Source organism: Peromyscus leucopus, chromosome 20 (assembly GCF_004664715.2).
Source record: "Peromyscus leucopus breed LL Stock chromosome 20, UCI_PerLeu_2.1, whole genome shotgun sequence".
In the NCBI taxonomy this organism is placed as follows: Eukaryota; Metazoa; Chordata; class Mammalia; order Rodentia; family Cricetidae; genus Peromyscus; species Peromyscus leucopus.
The window spans coordinates 45761691-45769759 of NC_051080.1; the positions used below are offsets into that span (position 1 = coordinate 45761691).

An 8069-nucleotide genomic window follows, 5' to 3' on the forward strand; every position below is an offset into this window, starting at 1 on the left:
TCTGTCATTCATTCTCTGTCACCTGGCACACACACCTGAACCACATACAAGTACCCAAGACTCTGCTAGCGTGGCCACCTTGTGAAAGAGCCCACTGTTCCCTATCTCACTGACCCAAGACCCAACTTACCCCACAGTGCTTAAGCTCAAGAAAGTCTAAAAGACCAAACTGGTGGGGGGGAGGGTAGCAATACAACTGGACAAAGGCTTGCTATTAAAAGTTGGCACACTAAGTAACATACAAAAGAAATGTAAATTGAAAAAAAATACAAAATTCTGCAAGGAACCCTGAGATTTCAGATGGCGGTCTGGAAAGTGCTGGGGTAGGAAAAAAAGGAGTGTTTCTGCACCTTTGGGCGTTTAAACCATACTCCTCCTCTGATTGGCTGATGGGTTACCCGAGAGGTGGGACTTCCCAGGCCTGGTAACCCAAGGTGCAAAGCAGGCAACTGGAGACCACAGAGCTGATTTGTTACCCGGCCTGGAGGCCGAAAATCAGAGAACCCTCCCTAGCACCCCACCTCCCTGGCTTTTGGTTTGCTAGCTACCTTTGGCATTCCGTGGCTTGTAGATGTTACTTGCTGGGTGAGTCCTTTGTCTCGTGTAGGGTAGAAATAATCCTTGAAAATAAGAAAGGGGTAAAACCAAAACTTATTATAAGCCACAGTCATCCTAGGGTCCCCCCTGCTATGTAGCCTCCCAGGATCTGTGGGTTGCAGTCTGATTATCCTTTGCTTTACATCTAGTATCCACTTATGAGTGAGTACATACCATGTTTGTCCTTCTGGGTTTGGGTTACCTCACTCAGGATGATATTTTCTAGTTCCATCCATTTGCCTGCAAATTTCATGATGTCATTGTTTTTCTCTGCTGAGTAGTACTCCATTGTGTATATGTACCACATTTTCTTTATCTATTCTTCAGTTGACAGGCATCTAGGTTGTTTCCAGGTTCTGGCTATTACAATTAGTGCTGCTATGAACATAGTTGAGTATGTGTCCTTGTGGTGTGATTGAGCACTCCTTGGGTATATGCCCAAGAGTGGTATAGCTGGGTTTTGAGGCAGATTGATTCCCAGTTTTCTGAGAAACTGCCATACTGATTTCCACAGTGGTTGTACAAGTTTACATTCCCACCAACAGTGGAGGAGTGTTCCCTTTGCTCTGCATCCTTTCCAATATAGACTGTCATTAGTGTTTTTGATCATAACCATTCAGATGGGTGTAAGGTGGTATCTCAGAGTCATTTTGATTTGCATTTCCCTGATGACTAAGGATGTTGAGCATTTCCTTAAATGTCTTTCAGCCACTTGAGATTCTTCTGTTGAGAATTCTCTGTTTAGCTCTGTAGCCCATTTTTTAATTGGATTGTTTGTTATTTTGATGTCTAGTTTCTTGAGTTCTTTATATACTTTGGAGATCAGTCCTCTGTCAGATGTGAGGTTGGTGAAGATCTTTTTCCATTCTCTAGGCTGTCTTTTTGTCTTATTGACTGTGTCTTTTGCCCTACAAAAGCTTCTCGGTTTCAAGATTGGGCAAGCTTTAGTGAAATGTTTCACTATTAGGATAAAAATTTGTACTGTATCAAGCTGATGAAAAAAATGCTGACCGAACTTTCAGGAGAGGAGGCTAAAATCTTTTTGGATTACAGATTAGCCTATAAAAAAATGTCTGCCATAAATCAAACAGTGAAGGGGAAGATGAATAGGAATCTCACTTATACAACTTAAGTAAAACATAGCTCTCTGAACAGATGAAGATAGGTCTCTTCCATATCCCAGAATCTAATCAATATTTATATGTATAATTCAGCTATCATTTGGCTTAAAAGAGCTTATTGGGAAATGTTATCATTTATAGTATTTTCTACAGAGAAATATTTTATTGTTTGAAATAACCCTGGACTTTTTTTTATGTTCGGGCAGGCTATCTGAGTATTATTTCTCTTGCAGTTGTACATAAAATGTTTTTGTTTTTGTTTTTCTTTTCTGGAGCTGAGGACTGAACCCAGGGCCTTGCGCTTGCTAGGCAAACGCTCTACCACTGAGCTAAATCCCCAACCCATAAAATGTTTTTACATTCAAAAAAAGGGACAAATACTATAGAATTGTATTACATGAAATATATAGAATATACAAATTTATAGACAGAAAGACTAGACGTTATCTCAAGATGGAGAAGAAAGGAATACACAACAATGATTTCCTAAGTACAGAATCTCTGTTTTGTGTGATGGAAAAATCCCACAAACGGACAGAAATATCAGGACATAATATCATGAATGTAATAAATCAATACAATTTATGTAATTAATGAATATCATAAATATAATTATTGAGTGAATACTGCAAATGTAATCAATGAATACCACAAATGTAATTAATATCATGAGTGTAATTAATGAATGTCATGAGTGTAATTAAAAAATAGAAAAAAATTTGCTTTCCCAGGCGGCTGCCGAAGATGGCAGAGGGCAGGTTCTAGTGCTGGATGGCCGAGGCCATCTTCTGGGCTGCCTGGTGGCCATTGTGGCCAAGCAGGTACTGCTGGGCCGGAAGGTGGTGGTTGTCACTGCGAGGGCATCAACATTTCTGGAAATTTCTACAAAAACAAGTTAAAGTACCTGGCATTTCTCCGAAAGCGGATGAACACCAACCCCTCTCGAGGCCCCTACCACTTCTGAGCCTGAGCCGCAATTTTTGGCGCACTATGCGAGGCATGCTGCCCCACCAGACCAAGCGAGCCCAGGCTGCCCTGGGACGCCTCAAGGTGTTGGATGGGATCCCTCCACCCTAGGACAAGAAAAAACGGATGGTGGTCCCTGCCGCCCTCAAGGTTGTGTGGCTGAAGCCTACCAGAAAGTTTGCTTACCTGGGACGTCTGGCTCATGAGGTCAGGTGGAAGGACCAGGCAGTCACAGCCACTCTGGAGGAGAAACGGAAGGAAAAGGCCAAGATCCACTATCGGAAGAAGCAGCAGCTCTTGAGGCTACGGAAACAGGCGGAAAAGAACCCGTGGAGAAGAAAATCAGCAAGTTCACAGAGGTCCTCAAGACCAATGGACTCCTGGTGTGAGCCCAATAAAGACTATTTGCTTCAAAAATAAAAAATAGAAAAAAAATTAAAAAAAGAAGAAAGGGGAGCCCAGCAGTGGTGGCGCACGCCTTTAATCCCAGCACTCAGGAGGCAGAGCCAGGTGGATCTCTGTGAGTTCGAGGCCAGCCTGTCTACAGAGTGAGATCCAGGACAGGTTCTAATGCTACACAGAGAAACCCTGTCTCGAAAAACCAAAAAAAAAAAAAAAAAAAAAAAGCGGGAGATGGGGAGGCAGGAAGAAAAATATCAAATGTCTTCTCCTGCATGAAAATCTAGGTTTAAGCACATAGATGCAAATATACACATGTGTGTGACAATGCAGTTGGAGTTTTGAGGAGAAAGCCTGGGCTCCAGCAGCCCCGCACTCTTGTTTAGCTATCCATCCCCAGTGCCGGCAAAAGCGGTGGGTGAAAAGCAGAAACCTATATTCAATGCAGCCGCACGGGAAAGAGGCACAGATCTGCACGGGGGTCTGGTGATCCAAGTCCGTCTTTGGGGTGCTGTTGTGAGCTTTAGGCTTAAATCGAGGAGGGACCAGAGCAAGGCACCAGCGATGTGCACAGCGGGGCAGGCCTGTCAAGGCCATTGTCTCAGCTCTGGATCTGCAAGGTGGTCAAAGCCCTAACCCGTTTTTCAACCTGTGAGTCGCGAGCGACCCTTTGGCAGGCGAACGATCCTTTCGCAGGGGGTTGTCAGATATCCAGCATGTCAGATATGTACAATTCATAACAGCAAAACTACAGTTATTGACATAGCAACAAAAATAATGTGTGTGGGGGCGTCAATCAATCAGTGTAATGGCGACAGTCCCCTCTGGGTCACATGGTTGCTCAGATTTAACTATGGTCACCATAGGAAAACAGAAGTGAAGTGTTTCTCCTCTCCATCACAGTCATCTGCAGACAGTGGTAAGCTCTCGGGGCTATGACTCGGTGCTAATATGAAATGCTGGTGTCCAGGAGGCCAAACGCTGAGTGTCATGTTTAACTGAGGAACAATCTGGAGGATCCACACCAGGGAGCGGTGTCAGAGATGACACACCCCCTCCTCCCACCCCACCAGGACCCCATTCTACGCATGGACCTCAATTTGGCTCCCAGACAGTGCCCAATACATTTTGGTATCTCCACTGTGTTTCCAGTCAAAAGAACTCCTGGTCCAAATGAATCTCACGTAGGTGATGGGAAAGTCCATGTCGTAATGCGCCACAGCCTCCCAGCGGCACACACAGGACAGCACGCAGTCAGCAGAGCTCCAGTTCAGAACAGCACAGTGACCTTCAGCTGGAGAGGATTAGCGCCCCCCCCACCTCCAACCCCTCCCCCACCCCATTCCCCCCCACCTTCACCCCCCGGCTCTCAGGAGTCGCCTCTCTCGCAGGCACCTCAGGCACCCAGTTACTCATCTCCCCAGGCATCCTGCCCTTCCAGAGCAGCCTGACTGCGGCCCCTCCCCTCTTTTCCTTTGCTTGCTCCCCATCCCCTGGTACTTAACTAGCACGCAGGCTTACCCAGCCAGCATCTTTGCTTTTTAGGACCTCAAAACAGAGAGACATTTTTTTCTTCGTATTTTCATGTGTTCATGACTGGAAAAATGGAAATCACAAAGACTGTTCTGATCATAATGACTCTGGTGATTATGCAGTGAAGAGTTCACGATGAAGTCTGGGAGGGGAGAGGCCTCTCCTGACTCAGGCCTTGGGGGGAGGAATCTGGTTCCCAACCAGGGACAAACCCGGCTGCAGCTCAGCTTCCAGGCCCTCCGACCCGGCTCCTGCCCGGGACGGGCTGATCTACAGGGACCTGAGGGAGGAGACAGCTGGGCGGCCTCACCGTGAGGCTCATCACGTTAGCCATTTCAACAAATACGAGGAATAACAGTTTATCACTTTCTGTGGCGTTTGTTTCTCCCAGAGACATATTAATATGGATGTGGCCAGCGGGTTCCGGGCCTCGGATCGTGCTCATTAAATCACAGCTGGCTGGGAATACACCGTCAGCCTGCGCCTTTATTTCTCAAGCCTGTTTTATAATGAAATTAAAATGGACTCTTTCTGACGCCCCTTCCCTGGAAGCAAGCAGCTTGGCCCTCTGGGGAGTGAATTCCGTGTGCTTATGATGCTCTAGTCTCAAAAGAAATGCATATACAATTCCAGTAATTAAAACATTTAATTTGGTGATTACCCTCACAAAAAGAAACTGCTGGAATTGTCTTGGTGGGGGAATGTTCCACCCAGCTGTTACAGCTGGGGTCTTTTCTGCCCCCAGACCCCAGCTCCCCTCCCTTTAAGAGAAGAGCCCACCTGCTTTGGGATGCTTCCTGGTCTCTCACCGTATCCAGGTTTTCCGAGAGGAAGTATGGCTGACCAGACGCGCCCCCCTCCCCCATCCTCACTTTCCTCTGCTGACATGCACGGTTTGGTTTCTGAGACCGAGTATTTATTTTTACCGAGAGCTAAGGAAAAAGCTGATTCACTGTACCTCTAGAGGAATCCCTTCAGGGCAGGAGGGCAGACATTTCATAGGACAACTTTTGCACTTAAAAACAGCGCTGTGAAGTGGATTCACCCAGGGAGCTCGTTAGATGAGGGGATTCCTACATCCCACACTGCACCCGGTGAGCCTGGGGGGAGGGGCAGACACTCAGAACCCTGGCTATTTAACGAGCTCCCTGGGTGACTCATTTGCACCCTGTAGTTCAGGAGCCACGGAGGTGGGAGGCGTCTACAGATCAGTGGAGTTGGGGTGTCACCCCGAGTCACTCAGGGAATGACTGTGCTTCACCTTTGATTAGGGGCAGCTGAGCACATCACACCCGGAAGACTGTGCTCTGTTTGAAAATAACAAAGTAGAAAATGAGGTGCAATTAAGCTTTTCACAAGGCAGCTAATTAGCTCATCCCCTCCAGTACCTCTGAGCCAGCCTTCCTGTCCCTGGGTAGTTAAAGTCAGTAAGACGCCATATTGTGTGGGCTGGAGGGTGACAAGCAGGAATCCCCAGGTGTGGCTGTCAGCCCCAGAACAGCGCAGGCCACTGAGTCTCTTAGCCTCACCCCTGCTGTGTTCAGACTCAGAAATTTCGAGAAAAAGCCTAGCGTATTTGCTGGGTTTTTTGTTTGTTTGTTTTCTTTTGTTTCAGTAGACTCCACAGGGCGGCTCAGTGGAGAGCAGAGCTGAGCTGGGCATACCAGAGCCTCCCAGGTAGACGATTACAAACACCGCTGTCCGCACGATTGTTGAGTAGCTTGGGGGCTGCACCCTGAAATCTGTGTGTACTGACCCTGGCACTTGGGAACCATTGTGAGCAGAGAGTACGGCTCGTTAGATCATGCTGTTAATAGAAATGGATTCACAGAGAAGATGGCGCGGAGCACAGGAGGGAGCCGCCTGGCAATAGGAATGTCCTGCCCCAGAGAGGTCAACCAGCTGCGCCCAAGGGACATGCCTACCAAGGAGGGCGGAAAGAGTTCCTTCAGGAGAGGCTGTGAACCTCTTGTTCTAGTTAGCACTGGCAGCCCCTAGAGAGTAAGGCTGGAAGGGGAAGAGTCTAATTCCACAGGCTTGGGGCGGGGCGTGCAGAGTCCCTCCTGGGCAGACTACATACTTCAGGCTGACCTCGAACTCAAGATCGTCCCCTGGCCTACAGATGTATGCTACCACCACGTCCAGCTACCTCGGGAAAGATTTGAAAGCAGAATTAATTTGTTTCCTTTGAGCAGAGAGAACATAGATTCACTAAGGAAAAGAGAGAAGGAACGATGGGTAACCGGAGAGGTGCCTACCCTTGAGGAGATCGGTCTGTGTTTGGTTAGGTGAAGCGTGCAGGTGTGGGAGGGGTGAGGGAAAGAAACAGCCCCGATTTGTGGTGGTTCTGGTTTCTTTGGGATGGATACTCCCTGTGTGGTGGATTTCCTCCCACCCCCATCCCCCCTTTCCTCCTTCCTTCCTTCCTTCCTTCCTTCTTCCTTCCTCCTTCCCTTCCTCCTCCTTCTTCCTTCCTTCCTTCCTTCCTTCCTCCTCCCTCCTTCCTTCCTTCCTTCCTTCCTTCCTTCCGTGAGATGGGATTGGAAGGCGGTGCACATGGTTGACTCGGCTTTGGTGCCCGGTCATCTGCTCCATCACGGTTCTGGAGAGTTCCATCCTCCGGGAAGATCCTCCTGCCATTATCCAGGCTAGACTCCGGGGGGACCAGAGCAGCAGAGCGTCTGGGCCACAGGCCCCCGGACTGTGCGGCGGAGCAGCATCTCTCCAGGTGTGCTGAGTGCAGCGCGCTGCCAAGGAGAGGCTGCTGCAATGGCCAGCTTCTCCTCCCTGACTGAAGGCCAGCTCACCTCGCGTCCTTTGGAAGGAGCTGGGAGTTTAAGGCGGGAGGGCGGATGTGACGACATACACATGTAAGCCCTGCGCTTGCGCTGCAAGGGAGGAGGATTGCTCCAGGTTTGCGGCCAACCCAGGCTGTGTAGAGTACAGCCTTCAAGATCGACACAGAAAAACACCAAGAGTGTCTGAAGTGGAGGAAAGGGTTCTTGGTGAATTCTGCTCATGGCCACTCCGTGAAGGTGGGTTCAGAGAAAAGGAATAGAAGCCTGCCCGCCGTCCCAGAACGACAGCAGAGTCTCAGCTGCAGCCGAAGTAGGTGGAGTGGGGCGGGGGTGCACACGACACAACTACATATCACGTGCCCTGCACCTCCCAGCACGTGTCCTGCACCCCCCCCAGCAAGTGACCAGCACATGTCCTGCACCCGATGATCACGTGACCCGCACCCCGATCACGTGTCCTGCATCCCTGATTACGTGTCCTGCACCCCCTGCGCAAGTGTCCTGTACCTCCTGAGCCGGAATGCAGTGGAAATGTCTAATTAATCATTCAAGTTTGTGCCCAAGGAACCAGAGCCTCAGATTGGAATTTCAAGTACTTTAAAAACCGCTTTGGAGAGACACATGAAACCCGTGATAGAGATGAAATTAACACATA

General features: G+C 48.6%; 1 pseudogene; it reads left to right on the forward strand.

Moving 5' to 3' along the window:
* Positions 1 to 2438: 2438 nt before the first annotated feature.
* On the forward strand, positions 2439 to 3101 carry LOC114683032 (annotated as a pseudogene).
* The last annotated feature ends 4968 nt before the right edge of the window (positions 3102 to 8069 follow it).